Genomic DNA, 14,237 nt, shown 5'->3' with positions numbered 1-14,237 from the left:
TTGTTCAAAATGAGGAAGTGGAATCTCCTTTAAACTACACAATTGCTGCTGCTGCTGAATTCTAGTACAATATAATACTTGGGTCATCCTCAGACATATATATTTGAAGTATAGTGCCTAAATTTATTTCCTGTTTTTTAAAGCCCTGGCCATATTGGATAAATAATGTGTGAGGTTATCTACTCAGGTGGTGATGCCTACAGATATTTTGGTGGTTACTTGACTATCTCAGTGCAGGTCTAGTCTCAGGTTCCACACCCGGGACAGAATGTACCTTGCTTAGTATTTCCATGGCTCTTTATCTTATGTGGCCTTTTATTATACAGAAGAGAGTTAAAGCAGAGTAAAACTCATCCTTTGATCTAAATAGGTCATGCTTTTCCACTGCTGCAAGTTAGGGAAGTCCTAGTGATACCTAGCAGACCATTAGCTATAAAAAGTAGGCATCAGGATTCTATTTCAAGTCAAAACAGAAGAGTTTGAATGAAATGCTTATCCCCCAGGTGAAATATTTTAGTACAAACTACTAGAAGCAGTGTAAGCTGCTGTTCACACATCTGATGAATACAACTTCCATCTGTGCCTCATTGAATTCTGGCAACATGCAGTATTGTTTAGCCTATTATTGCTCACTCTGCAGGGAAACTTTGTTACAGCAGGAGATGGAGACAGCTCTCTCATATATAGAAGAACAAATCTGTGACTGTGATGAAGTAAGTCAGAACTCCACATTCCAGGGGTGTGCTGATGCACTGAGCTGGTAATAAGCAGGACCTTGTGACACCTCTAGTTTGGGGTATTGAGAACCAGATTCAACACAGTGGTATTCTAGTTTCAGGTCACTGATTTCAGAGATGCACTGGGGTAAAACTGGTGTAATACAGTGATGAATCAGCTCCTTTCTGCATAATTGCAGCTTAAACTCTCTTCTTGTGCTGACAGCATTAGAGATGAGTTTAGTTTGGGATCCTAAGTTAAATATGTTCCTAGAGCTATGTAGTATGAAACAGATTATAGATCTGATATGGAGATAATGAATAATCAATCAGTAGCTGGAAGTCTGCCTTTTGAAAATACTAGCTTTACACTGTTTGCTTTCTTAGTTCAAGGGGAATATGCTATTAAATTTGATTTAATTATTTTATGTACCAAACTTTCCAGAAGAAAGCCAAGATTTCCCATTATTTAGTCAGACCCTTTTATTATGAGAGTAATCTTCAAAGCAGTATAGGGTGCATTCGCATAGTTACACAAGGAGTAATTGGCATATAGTACATAGAGTTCGACCACGTACTAGTGGCACAACTAAAAGTTGCTTCCTTGTTCATTCATTCTTTTTAATGAGATCTCCCAGCTGCTTGAATACATAGGTATATGTGTTTCAACTTTAAAGTAGCTAAACATGATTAAGATTCAATTCTCATTCTTCATCATAACCTTTGAGAAATGCCAGATATACTCAAGAATCATTTATTTAAATTTCTGGGATACATAAGGAGTCACTAAAGTTGTGAATGTATTTGATGAATGCATTTTATTAACAAATGAAAGATGTAAAACAAATTGAGCTTTTCTAGTTCTCATTTCCTCCATCATTTTTAGCCACCTTTTAAAGCTACTAGAATGTAGGGCTGAGCTAATAACTGAATATTTGGTTTGGCTGCAAATCTGAAAGAAACTGAAAAATAAAATGTTTCAGGTCAACCAAACATTGAAATGTTTCTAAATTTTCAGTAAAGTGAAATGTCAAAAAACCTTTCATTTTAATTTTAAGGTTTATAAAAAAATATTTTAAATAAAATTGAATGAAATTCAGAAACAAAACATCTTTGTGAAATGAAAGATCAAAATGTTTCATTTAGAAGATGCCAGAATGAACTGATTTGACATTTGAGGGTTTTTTTCCAACTGAAACAATCAGCAAAAATTGAACCAAATCTATATTTTTCCACAAAAAAGGAGCTCAAAAAAATTTGCGCAACTCTACCAGAAAGTGTTTCTTTTCCCAAATATCTAAGATAAAAATAGTACATTAGATTTGTCGTGCATCTGCATATTGTCTATTGTGTCCTGTGAGAAAAATAATACATAATGAACATAAAAAAAATTAACAAAAGCATAATTTGGATAAAGAAATGATTGTGTATTAAATCAACTGGATGTATGATATTTTCTCCTTTGATTATTTTGGGGCTGATTCCCTATGTATCTAGAGGTTATGAGGGAAACATTTTAAATCAATCAATTAGGTCTCTCTCTATAGCTACTTGTCTCAATTAAATCAATGCCCAATTGTTGATGATGATTTTACAGTACTATTTGTATTTGCCCACTTCTCTTTTCAGAAACAAATAAAATGGCGAAGAGATCATGTCTAAAATCTATCTATGTAGATTTCTGCATTACATATATGCAAGTTTGTAGATATACTGTCTTAGGGCTCATTTGTGGCTTTGCCACAACCCTTGCAGAAGCAGCTGTGTTGACCCAGGAATAGACCCAGAGGGGACTAGATTGTGACTCTCAATCTGGTCCCCAGTTCTCCCCTGGGACAGGGGGAAGTAATCTGCAGCCACCCTCTGCCTGACAGAAACTGAAAACCTCCTGGTGCCAGCTCAAGTGCACCAACTGGCACACTGAGGCCATGGGGGAGGCCAAGTTTCCACCCAGTCCCTATCCAACGATGCAGGAGGGGAAATAGTTGCTTCACCAAGGCCACTCCCTGCCATTTCCCAGCACTGCTATGCACCAGCAAAGGGCATTAAGAGGGCAACTTAAACCTCCTTACATCCCTGCATGGGCGTAGAGGACAAGTTAGCATCTCACCTTTAAAAACTGGTGTAAAAAGAGGTTCTTGGCCATCATGCAGTAAGGCAAAGCATTTTAATATTCTTTGCATTATCTGCCATGATATTTTAATTGATATGATCCTTTGTCATTTTTTATTATCAGAGATTTTCTTAAAATATCTGTAGTCAAATGGGTAGTTGGTATGCAGGGAGGGGAACTTGATCTCTACCTCACTCCATTAACTATGTATCCTCAATATAAACAAATATCCATCTGCCTATGGATAGGCAGGGTAGGTAACATCAACTGTTTTATTATCATCACCTTTCTCATGTTTTGTCATATTGCTTTGAGGTGTTTTGACTCAACTGCCAGAGCTCTGGTTTATGTCAGGTCCTTTTGTATGATATCTTTCAGCATGAAAAATCACAGTAATTCACATAGTAAGTTACCCTTTGGATATGAAAAATCATGCAACAGCATGAGAAGTACTGAAAATGTGTTTGAAGTGATTTGAAGTGATGGGATAACACCTTTAGGGTGAAATTCACCTCTGTGTAGAGGCCTAACACCAGACCTACATACCACTTGTATCTCACGTTCGTCTGTCCAGGAATGTCACCACAAGATACTTTGCAAATACAAACCACTCCACAGTTTTACCAACCTCAAACATTCAAAATCCATGAGTCAGGACCGTCCCCCCCCCAAAATGAGGTTGGCTCAAAAATCATTAGTATTTTTTTGTTTTTTGTTTTTTTTTTAATAAAAAGGTTGGGTTCTTTGTATTTGTCTCCTGGTTTTTGCAACTCCATGGTACACTCATATAATTGCCTATCTCCAGGAGCTGGGCTTTAAGTCAAACAGCAAATATCATGAAAAACGTGATAAAATTGTGAGTGTTGGCAATACTGCATTCACTGGCCCAGGGTTTACACTGTCTCTCTAAAACAGAGAAGATAAAGAAAAAAAATAAAATAAAAACAGCCCCCTTCCCACAAATACTTTTTCTTTCTTTCTCTCTATGCCTATTTGGTACAGCAAAGAAAAGATAAGATCATGAGGTCTCAAACATGCAACAGCTGTTTATCATACCCTTAAGGAGAAATTCTGAAAACCAAAATGATTAAGGCCAGAATCTGACAACAATTTAACTATTGTCAATCTGGAGTAACACTGAAGTAACAGAGCCAAATATATACTTTAAAACATTGGTTTTGATTTATTTCTTAATTTAATCCATTATATTTAGAGGTAAAAAGACATTACAGTTCAGGCTTCAAACGGTCTTCAGAATTTTGGGGCTATAGCAGAGTAAACATACTAACGTTAATGGAGATTTAGACAGCTGTGACAAAGCAGAATCTGGCTCAAATTTGAGGAGGTTGATGGGGAAGGAGAAGAGGTAAAGTCACATCAACAGCATTGTAGACAGTAGAGTGACATTATACCTCTTAGCACACATTCCATTACATCCTTCCCAAGCCAGAGGTGGAACACGGCTTGAAAACTAGTTTTCCATTTCTCTCTGTCATTTGTTGCTGTTTCCATCTGCTCTCTCAGATCAACTGTTCTGCCCATCCTGCCAAGGGCTCTTATTAAGATTTCTCTTGGGCACCCTCTTTTCCTCAAGCCAGTTGGTTTCCACTTGACAGCTTCATGTGGCAGTCTGTGTGTTGGCAGCCAGAGTACGTGCCCCAAATATGTCCAGTGCTTCCGTACGATTCTGGTGGAGACTAGCTGCTAGTTGGTGATTTCTTGGATCTCTTTGTGAGTGAAGAAGTCTTTCCATCCAATGCTCAGAATCCTTCATAGGCATTTATTTTCAAAGGCGTCTAGTTTTCTGTCTACGGGTTTGGTAGATCTCCAACTCTCACACCCGTATGTTAATGCAGATTTCATTTCATTTCAGCTGAAAATTCTCAGTTTTGTTGTGGGATGTTGTTGAGTTTAATTAATGCTATGGATGCCTTTCCTATCCTTGATGTCACTTCCTTCTCAAGGTCTCTATTGTATAGGTCTATATTGTATTGGGTGCTTCCCAAGTAGATGAACTGTTGTACTTTCTTGATGTTTTCGCCTTCTAATGTGATGTTACTGCTTAATGGCTGGGTTTCAAGAATGGTTGTTTTGGCATAACAGATCTTGACCCATGCTTGGCCTGCTCTTTTTGCCAGGTTGTCTGTCTGTCTTTGTAGCTTTTTGGGGTGTTGCTCAGTAGTGCAACATCAGCAACAAAGTGTAGATCTTCTAGGCATTTGCCATCTACCCATGCTATACAAGTGTTTTTGTTGCTAACAGACTTCTTCATATCCAGTTTATGGCAATGTGAAACAGCAGCAGAGAGAGAATGGAGCCCTGTTTCATGCCAGTGTCCACATTGAACCACTCTGTGGTCTGGTTTTGAAGTGCTCTGTAAAGGTTACTCCTGGGGCAATACTGCACCACTGTCCGTGTGCAGGATTCATGTTGTCCCTTGCAGATTTCTTTGCTTCCCTGCAGAAAATTATGGGGAAGCAAAGGGAAGCCACAAGAGCAGTCCCACAATCTTTCCCAGCAGTGCGGGCATGTTGTTTTGGGCACCCAGAGCAGCCAGTGGAGAGAGAAATCACTACGGGGGTTGGGGACTTCCCAGCTGGTGGCTCCCACCCTGCACCAGGTTCAGCTGCTAGTCCCAGCTGGGACTCTTCCCCTTCAAGGAGAGGCCGGGGCTGGGTTAGACCCATCCCCAGAAACCTCCCCCAGCTGCAGGAAGCTCTGCCCCGCACTTGCTGCCCCCATCGCTCCTCAGCCACAGGGGGAGAGGTCACTGTACCAGGAGCTGCTCCTGCATGCATCTGGACCCTCCCCAGACCCTGCTCCCCCACAGCCTGAATCCCCTGCCAAGCCCCACCCCCAGAGACCCAGACCCCTACATACCCTGACGCCTTTGCTGACTCCTCTTCTGCACCTAGACCACCCCCACTACACTAAAACCCCACCCTGACAAGTTGCACCTGGACCACCCTGATGAGCCCCCCACACCCAGACCCCCACCCCACTGAACACCAAACAGCTGCACCCAGATGTTCACCCCATCAAGCCCCACTCCCACAGAACCTGGACCCACCCACTGATCCCCAACCACCTTCATGTGGACCCCCTGCAGAGTCTTATTCCTCCTGCACCCAACAAGCCACTGTGCATCCAGATCCACCCTACACCCAGACCACCCACTGAGCCACCTGCACCCAGATCGCCTCACACAGAACCCTCTCACACCACACCTGGATCCCTCCACACTAAGCCCCTCTGCACTTGGATCCTGTCAGGCTTAGCCTGCCTGCCCTCATCTGGATTGGGGACCTGGGCTGGGAGTGCATGTGGGACTCTGTCCCTCTCACTTTTGGTGCACCTGGCATGGAGGGGCAGGACCCCACGGTGTTTCTGGATCAGGCCCCTCCCTTGCACTACATCAGGGTTGAGTGTAGATGCACTGCTGAGTCTGTGTCCCTGGGGGAGAGCAGGCTGCTGGGTGATCTCCAACCTCCATGCAGCCAGTGGCCTGTGCTCCCCACCGCCACGTTGGAGTCTCCACTTTTATTTATTGACAAATAAAATCTGCAGAATTTTGCCAAATGTTTAACTTTTTGGTGCAGAACACCCTCTGGAGTAAAAGGTGAACCTCTCTGTACATGATCTTAATAATGTTGACAGCTTAAGCTTGGATTCCATAGGACAGAAGAATATGCCACAATATATGTCTGTGCAGGCTGACAAATGACTTTTTCTTAGCACGCAGCACTTATTCAGTTAAACAAAAAGAGTGTTAAGAAGTCTGTTACATTAAGTAGCTTTGATGGAAAACATATGGAAGGATCTTCTCTTACTGAATTATATATATAATCCTATCAAAGAACTGTGGGAAACTTCATTCTAGAGAGAAGACACTTTCCCTGATGTATCTTTTTAAATGTCCTTGATTTTTCATCAATAATTCTCTTTGTACTTTCTCAAAGGACAACTATGGAATAAAAATACTTTAAAAATAATGGTTGAGTTTTCCTTTAAAATATTTTCCCCATTCTAAACTATTTCACTTTCTTGCTTCTAGAGACTATCACTTCTTCCACAGGCTATATTTTTATGCATAATTCCTAGTTTCTGTTGCAGTTTGTATAAGCTATGTGTGGGCACTGACAAACACACACACAAGCACACACACAGGGCAGGCGCCTTGAAAAATACCACTATATGGTAATTGTTTATTTTTAACAGCAAATACTGTCCACATTCTATGTATATACATGATAACCTGTAGGTCCAGGTTCTGATACCCTTACTAGCCTTGAATACTACCTTAGGGCTTGTCTACATTACCTGCTGGATCGACAGGGAGCGATTGATCCAGCGGGGGTTGATTTATCGTGTCTAGTCTAGACACGATAAATCAACTGCTGAGTGCTCTCTTGTCAAACTCTGGTACTCCACCGGAGCGAGAAGCGGAAGCGGAGTCGATGGGAGAGCGTCAGCTATCGACTTACCAGAATGAAGACACCACGGTAAGCAGATCTAAGTAGGTCGACTTCAGCTACATTATTCATGTAGCTGAAGTTGCATAACTTAGATCGATTCCCCTCCCAGTGTAGACCAGGCCTTACTGTACTAAGTCAACTTTGTGGAGTCTGTTTCTACTAAACCAGAGTAAGTGTATTAAGACCTGGCGGTATTTTTGTGGTATTCTCTTTACATGAAACTTCATTTTCTAAAATTTTCCTTCTTGTTGCTGCCACCTCCCCCCCCCAAACACACATTCATATCCCATCATTGAGAATGGACATCAGAAAGGGATCAGGAAATTGGCGCTAACTGAATGGGGCATAGGCCTATTATGCCATATCCAAGAATTTGCCTGGCTTGGCAGCCAAATTTATTGCCTTGTATTTTGGAGCTAAGGACATTTAAAAGACCAGCTTGGTCCAGGCTATTGAGGAAAGAGAGAAAATTAAAGCTGGGAAGCAAAAGATCAGCAATTATATATTTTTGTGTACCAATGCACTAGTGGTGCCTAGATACAGGAGGTTGGAACATACAGTGCCTGCGTGATTTGTTAAGGGTAAGAGAATAGGCAACCTTTATGTGTACTTAAAATTACTACTACTACTAATTTCAGGCTGGAAGGATCAGAACAGTGTCTAGATGGTTATGGGAGGACGCGCACGAGGGGGTGGTGTGGGGGGTTGGATAACAAATAGAAGGCCCAGATTATATCCTGTCTTCAGGACTCTGCTCTCACTTAGCCCTGTGAGAACTGAGAGTGTTACAGGACAGAGAGAGGCCATGTCCTGTTTCTCCAATTTACATATGATAAGAGTCAATACCAAAGACAGATATTCTGACACTGGGTTCAAACTACGGCATGCATGTCCTTTTGATTTGGTTTCAGTCAATACTAGAGAAATTTAAACCTGTGCCAATGTAATCTGAAAAACAGAACAAAATTAAACCTCTTTCTCTGCAAAGGCTAAAGGAGAAACCAAATCCCTCCTTTTGCTTGGTATATTTCTGATTTACCTTCATTCTCTCTGCTCTCTCCACATTTTTTTTTCTTGTCCTGAAATTCCTCTTTCTTGTCTTTCTTTCTCTAGGTCTTCCTCATGCTGCCTGCTCCTTAGACTTTTCTTTCATGCATTCTTCATTCTGATCATGCTTTTTATGTTTTATATTTGTAACTTTTTTGCTACTTCCCCAAATCCCCCCTTTCTTTCTCCAGGTTTCATATAATTTAGGTATTTTAAAATCAATTTTTCTCTCTTGTTTTCTCTTTATGATGAAACAAACATACAGTTCAGGATGCATATTCAATTATGAATGAATATTTAGAAAATTCATAAATAAGTGTACTGGGCAAAAGTTTCAAAAGTGCCTAACTGACATAGGAGCCTAAATCCAATTTAAAAAAAGTAAATTAGGAGCCTAAATGCCATTGGAAATTTATGGGACTTAGGTGCATTTTACATTTTTAGCCTGTATCATTTTTACTCACTTGCCTTCCTTCTTGCTACATATATATATAGTGTCTTACTGTAGTTAGTGATACAAGAACCAAGACAGGGCCAAATTCCTATGTCTGGGGTAACGCCACAGAGGTTGGGACTGGATTACCAGACACAAATACATAAGAGGTAGCGCAGGTTCCACAGGCATTCATATTTTTAAGTACAGGCACCACCCCCAGAATCCAAAAAAAAACAAGTCAAAATTTACTGGCCTCTAAAGCCTTCCAGGAGGGCAGATAGGAAGTCTAGGAAAAAGCTGCCTTTCTCTGGTTCTATATTTTATATGTCCTTTTTCTGTGTCTTCTTCCTTCTGCAGTCCTGGCCTCTGCCCACTTCAGAGTTAGGATCAGGCTAGAATTGGGAGTGGGTAGGGAAGGACGTGCTTCCCACAAAAACCTCATTTAGCACAACTTATGTCCACTAATGACAATGTGCAAGCTTCACTTTCCCCACAACACTCTGTGCTCATTCCCCCCCACAGTAATCACCTCTTTCTTCTTTCATGTTGTCCTTATATTTCCTATTTCTGCTCTTCATTTGCTCTATTCACTTCTTCTCTTTGTGTCTTCGGAGTTGTGCAGTTTTAATGTGGGTTGCTAAGAACCTGCTCAGTTCCACCCAGAAGCAGCTCTCTTTCAATGATCTGTATATATATCAGAATTTAATACTATGAGATCCTTTGTTGTCATTATTTATATGGCAGTAGTGTCCATAGAACCTAATCAGGATGGTCTCCCTATAGTGCTAGGGGTTGTACAGAGAGACATGGCTTTCCATCTAATGGATGAAAGCCACTAGAGCAATCTAACTCTGTTTTTCTTTTCTTGCACCTCCCTTCTGTTGTTGCTTTCTCCTTACTTTATTTTCCTTTGCCACTGGAAACGTTGAGTGAATGAGCTTTCTTGTGATATTTCATTTAGCATACAGTAAGAACAACTGAAAGTTTTGCCAACAGATGTCTCTATAGCTTTGTGCCAGTGTATCTGGAGCTTATCCATTATCAGCTGACCTACAGGGTTTTCTGCAAGGATCCTAATTTTAAAGTGGACAGCTTCCCTGCCTCTAAAGAGATTATCTCTGGTAAGACACAGAAGGGGGTGGAGGAACCAAGCAGTGGCTAAAACTAAGGCTCAGCATTGTCATGAACATAGGAGTGATGCAAATAGATCAATGCTACCAAAACACCTTGCAAACAACATCCATAATATTAGGACTGTTCAGTGGTAAAACATCATGTGGACGAGGACAGCATGCTGCACAAACTAATGATCTGCAAAGCTGCAACTGCGGCATCCCCTTGTGGACGTGACTGGGCATTAATTAAGCTGTTCATGGTGTTTGCTCAGTAGTGTCAATGGCATTTAAGGAAACCCACTGTTTTGATTTTCTTTATACTTTCTGCTGTTAATGTTGATCACGACCAATGAAGAGTTGGCCAGGAAGAGGGTGGAAATAAACATGCTCATAATTAATGCAACCCTTGAATTAGGAATATTGAAAACAAATGTTAAGAAACCTCTTTTATATTTTGAATATGGGCACAAATATTACTATTCTTACTATTAGATTTAGGGGGAGATGTGTGTACATCAGCCACTGGGGGGAGCTTTAGACTAAATAGTTTCTTAGACTTGAAGAGTGAATTGTTTATCCATTTCTGTCATCTGGCTGAATCAGAATCTAACCTTTATTGATAAGTTTATTGTAATTTCTTTGTTGTTCGTGCAGAGTTTTCTGAGGACTGGCTGCAGTATTAACCCTATCTCTCTCAGTTAAGCACATTGCCAAGAGTAATCATTTATTGGAGTTGAAACAGCCACCTCATTTGTTTTTGAAGGACATAAGTGAGAGGGCGGGGAGAAGTGGGGGAAGAACAGGATGTTATTTCTGTATTCAAGCAGAGATGCTGCTTTAAGAATCAAATTCTGAGGAGCTAGTTAGCTCAGGTGTAAGTAATGGAATAAGCCAACATGTTCACTCCAGCCTAAGCTAGTAGTGATTGAAAGCCATTATCATCTGACAGCTGTTTTATAGCCTACGTGCAATGAGTTGGTGGTCTCTGTCTGCTTCCCAATGAGCAGGTGTACACTCATGCTACAAGAAAGCACCACCCACGTAAGCAGTCTTGGTAAACGGGCCAGTTAGTGAGCGACAGACTGAACTCACCGTGGCTGTACTTAACACTGATTTTTCATAACCAAAACCCTCTGAGAGTCCAGTTTCACTGGTATGGCCTCCAAAAACACCTGACCACTGGCTATGCTTCCATTAATGGGGTTATCCCCACCAATATCACATGTCTGGGAAAACCTGGTGAACCGCCTTTGGCCCTTCTGCATCCATATTAAGGCTTATGACAGGGGACAGAGCCAAGGATGCTCTCTCTTCCCATTGTATATCTGTTCTGTGGATAAAGAACATGTCAGTCTCCAGTGCTGCTATTCTGACACCTTTCCCCAGCCCTAGTACATTTCAATTAGGTCCCCTCTCAGAACATCAGAGTCTCCCCAAAGGACTATACTGCTCTCTAAATCATTAATCCAAACATAGCACACAATCAGCTGTCACCCTTGCCCCATTCCACACGAGCCTGTTGCTCTTACATATTGTAAATTGACATCAGAAATACAGTCATGAAACTATGGTTACAGAAAACGTTACCTATGGCAACAAACTAAATCCCAGACATTTCAAGGTTTGTGCACTAGTTTTTTCCTCTTGCATCTTATTTTGATTGTCACATTTAGGCTATGATAAATTGGCAGATATTAATTTAAATCAACCTCTTCTTTAAAGACTACCCCCAAGACATCCAGCAGTACTGTAGTAGACTCCCCTGAATGTCACCTGACTGAAAGGTATGCAAAACTATATTATGCCTCGTCATATATGATTTGAAACCATGTCAGAACTGTCCAATAAAGACTGAGCTAAGAACAACCAACTCCTTTCATTTTACCCCCGACTCTTCCTCCCTTGTGTATTGGTACTAATAATACCACCACCTTATCTATCATCTACACTTGCAGCCTTGGGGTCAGTGAATGTTCTCCCCTGCTCAATACACATCTAGGCTACTTTGAAATCCTGCCATTTCACTATAAGATATCAACCATTACTCTGCCTTCAGCTAAAACAATTGTCCATGCCTTGTTCATGCCTCCCTTCCTGACAACTATAACCACTTTCTTTGCTTTCGATTTTCTTTCCCTCCAGTCTATCCAGAGCACAGACACCAACACCATCTCCAGCTGCTATGAGCTGGTCACTCCCCACTCACCCTGACCCACCAAATCAAGTGGAAGACTCTTGTCCTCACCTTCAGGGCAGACAGTTATCAGGAATAGCTGTGATGAAGTCTTCATTCAAAGGTAAAGGTTGCAGCTTCCTGGCAAGTCATCATAACACTCTCAGCCCCTGTGCACACTATAAATACCAATATGTTTATATAACCAGTTTGACATGCTCAACTGACCATGTTGCAACAAAGTTTGAGTCACGTCCATACTGCAGTTTGCCCCCTGAAACTTGGTTGTGTGTCCATAGCACAGTGATTAGCCATGTTTGCATCAATGCTTTCTGGGAAAATTAGGGCAGCTATTCTACCATTCCTCATCTGGGAACAGAGCACATATACAGACACTGGTACAACCAGCATATGAGGCAATGCACTCCCAGGATGTCCTATTGCACAAAAAGCTGGGAAAGAGAAGGATCAGCTTAAATAGTTACACATGGACTAAACGGTCCCGTCCATATTGTAAAAACAGTGTGTGAAGAGGCACAGAAAGCAGTAACATGCTAGCCTATGCCTCTGATCATGAAAAACTGTAACTTCCACAGTTACTAAACAAATATTAACTACGTTGTGTATGGACACAAACCATGTTCAAAGCCAATAATGATACTAACAGATGAAGAGTTGTAATGTGACTAGAGTTTTAGCCACATCCTACTGCTACCTGTATATCCAAAAGGAGATGAGGATCCAACAAGATCTTAGGTTGCAAACTGAGAAACAACGAACAGGCTAACTCCTTCATTTGCCACCTATTAGGGTCATTTCTACCAGTCTACCACCATATTATCTGGCTTGAATCACTCCAGCCTGCCTGCATGCAAGACCCAGTCCTAGCAAGGCACTGGATAAGCTGATCAAATTCCACAAGCTGCGTCACATGAAGAAGTGACAGTCATATGCCATCTGGATTCTAGGGCCACCACAACGCATGCTACATTCATCTCCCCAGAGAGTCTTGCATACATGTTGAACAGAAGATGTGATGTGACAGAAAAAAACTCTGCAATAGCTCATGAGAGATCCCTAGAACCAGAGGTGTAATCACCTAATACTAGCTTCGGATCCTAGTCAGAAAAGAGTGATCACACTTTGCTTCTGAAACTGCATCCAGATGAAGCACCCACTCTGACATTCCCCAGGAACGGACCTTATAAAACTATTGGTGGTCAATAATATTAATTGCAAATATAGCCCTTTTTGCAATATTAATTGCAAATATAGCCCTTTTCACTATAGCCCAGTGGGCTAGTTTGCCTTTGTTATATTCATTGCTTTGCATTATATTCAGGAGTAATACAAGAAACCTACAGGCCTGTATCCTGTGAGACATTAGCTTCAACACGTTAATGTAAGGCTTAAGGCTTATGAGCTTTGAACAGGTAAACTTTGCACAGATAAACGGCCCAACGGAAAACTCCAAGTATTTGAGGAGCTGAAAGTTTAAGAGGAAGTTCTGACCACAGGTACATAATTCAACCACAGAAGTGTTCTGGCAACGAACTGACATACATAACAGTTACATGAGATACATCTAAGGCTAGCCTGCTTGCTTGCCTATATATCTTTTCTTATAGGTTTGATTATTTGTTTTATTACAACAGGTTTATAGTTAGAGAATATTTTGGCTGTAACACAAGGGACCTGCAGGCCACATCTTGTATGGTGAGCTAAGGCAACGTTAGCATACATATGTCTGGGATCTTTCACCTAGATAGATGGTGATGTGCTAAAGCATAAGGTCCATGTATGGATGCGACCTTTAACATAGAGGATGTGAACCATGGCCACTGGGAGCTGCGGGTGGCCATGCCTGCGGACGGTCAATGTAAACGCTGTCTCGCGGCCCGCCAGAGGATTACCAAGACAGGATGCATGTGGCCTGAGGGCCACAGGTTGCCCACCACTGGCATAGAGGCTTTCCTAAGTTCATACCCTTTTAAACTTAACAGGTACACAACAACTTGGAAAGAACTGAAATAATCAGTTAAGACAGAAATAACAAATGTGATACCTAACAACAAAAGGGCCTTGGTAACAAATGGACATTTATGATAATAAGATGAGATAATTGATATACTAACCTACAGGAAACAGACACTCCAACATTA

General features: G+C 41.3%; 1 protein-coding gene across 1 annotated transcript in view; it reads right to left on the bottom strand.

Moving 5' to 3' along the window:
* LOC123374446 (pulmonary surfactant-associated protein D-like) overlaps positions 1-12,174 on the bottom strand; it is a 48,098-nt gene extending 35,924 nt beyond the window's left edge. Inside the window, exon 1 of the mRNA XM_045024452.1 lies at positions 12,119-12,174. The gene's annotated coding sequence lies outside the window, so the exon portion shown is untranslated. The remainder of the gene's footprint in view (positions 1-12,118) is intronic.
* Between the last annotated feature and the right edge of the window lie 2,063 nt (positions 12,175-14,237).

The sequence above is a fragment of the Mauremys mutica genome, chromosome 7 (assembly GCF_020497125.1).
Source record: "Mauremys mutica isolate MM-2020 ecotype Southern chromosome 7, ASM2049712v1, whole genome shotgun sequence".
In the NCBI taxonomy this organism is placed as follows: domain Eukaryota; kingdom Metazoa; phylum Chordata; order Testudines; family Geoemydidae; genus Mauremys; species Mauremys mutica.
Note: the sequence above shows the minus strand (reverse complement) of the source record. Positions and strands in the feature narration are given on the sequence as shown.